This window comes from Aplysia californica, unplaced genomic scaffold (genome assembly GCF_000002075.1).
Source record: "Aplysia californica isolate F4 #8 unplaced genomic scaffold, AplCal3.0 scaffold01076, whole genome shotgun sequence".
Taxonomy (NCBI): domain Eukaryota; kingdom Metazoa; phylum Mollusca; class Gastropoda; order Aplysiida; family Aplysiidae; genus Aplysia; species Aplysia californica.
In genome coordinates this window covers 49,183-50,892 of record NW_004798346.1, presented here as the reverse complement: position 1 = coordinate 50,892, position 1,710 = coordinate 49,183, and the positions used below count along the sequence as shown (strand labels likewise).

The window sequence follows — 1,710 nt, the reverse complement described above, 5'->3', positions numbered from 1 at the left end:
GGGGGGGAGGCACAATTTATGAATCTAATAGATAGCATTTTATTGTGAAAATCCCCGCTCAACAGCAAGCTCTAAGCGCTTCACAATCTATACTATTACCCCAGCAGACCTGAGAGCACTCTGAAATAACCCCACCTTCCAGGGAAGCATACAGTGCAAGCGGCCATTTATAGGCGCTAAAACACTAACATACTGATAAGATCTTCCGCTACCTATGGCCGAGTCCCCATTTCCACCTGGGTGAAGTGAGAGAAATTCGGGTAAAGTGCCTTTCCCAAGGACATAACGTCAGGCCTGCGGCTCGAACCCCTGAACCCATTAACTCACGATTGCGAATCCGGCAGCGTAACCACTAAGGCCACAGACGCCTTTAATGAATGCACCTTGTATCAAGTAGATGGGGGTAAAATCCAGGTCTGTTTCAGAAAAGCTGAATGTGTAAGTTCAGAAACCGAACTGAAGGAAACTCTCGATTTGTTCGTCTTTCTTAAAGCACCCCCCCCCTCCCATCCCCGTTGCTGGCATCCCGTCTGGAAGAACACGTGCCGTGGGGAAGAAACATGAACCCGCTCACCTTGCAATTAAAAAAGGAGGGAAAATTCAGCAAAAAACAAAAGAAACAAAAACGAACCGACTCTTCCTTCCGTGTTCTTTCTGTTTCTCATCTTTATTTCCCCCCGGGCATACCCTTTCATCTCTTTTCTTTAAATGTGTCTTTCTTTACCTATCATTTTTCTCGAATCACTTTAGAAAATTCTCTCGTCCTCCTTCAGCTCTTTGCCCTGTTCTCAACTCTCTCTCTAAAATACATGTACATGTATAAGAAAATTCGTATGCAAGCACACCAACACACACACACACACACACACACACACACACACACACACACACACACACAAACACACACACACAAACACACACACACACACATACATACAAGCACACAAACATTCGTTTACACCTTGACAGTTTCACACTAATATCATATACACAAGCCAGCGTAACTTCGTCATCGCGAAAAATCGCAAGGCCGTGCTAAATCGTGGGTAAATCTTGGCGCTCTCGGATTGCAAAACTCGTTTTCTTTTTTTTTCCATTGTAGAACAACACACCGCACACTCTCCATGCTATTACTGCATGTTTGCTGAAGTAAAAGGTGTTTGCACAAAATACCACAGTGAGCATGCGCTGCAAACAGTGGTTCGATAACTCGCTACCTCAGAATTACAACATTCTATCTGACATTTTTGGGCATTTTGAGTTACTAAAACCATAAGGTCAGAAACCAATTATTCTGTCTGCCCTATCAAAATCGTAAGATCATTTAATTTGGGGACGTAATCAAGATTTTCAAAGAATTGTATTCGAAAAAAACTTGATATGATGTGAAACTCAAAATCGTTCACGTCAAATTTCTCTAAACTAGGCACTGAGCAGATAGGACATTGTCATTCTGAGGTAGCGAACGGTCAGGCAAACACTTCAAATCCAAATGCATGGTGGGGAGTTAGACAATCGTGTAACACACACTACACTGGCAGAATCAACAGTTAGCATTTAGGTTATGACCAGCAAAATACATGCGTGATACATAACAGCAATGTAAATGAGTAAATGCAGACTGTTTTGTGAAAGACTCCATTATACGCCATTTCTCCAGGGCAGTGCCACTGACTGAAGTGTCTTTAGGACATTCTCCAAAAAAAAAAG

General features: G+C 42.6%; 1 protein-coding gene across 1 annotated transcript in view; it reads right to left on the bottom strand.

Moving 5' to 3' along the window:
• The window catches only part of LOC101862230 (uncharacterized serine-rich protein C215.13), a gene marked incomplete at its 5' end in the record, with an annotated part of 10,237 nt that overhangs the window by 4,131 nt on the left and 4,396 nt on the right, over nt 1-1,710 (bottom strand).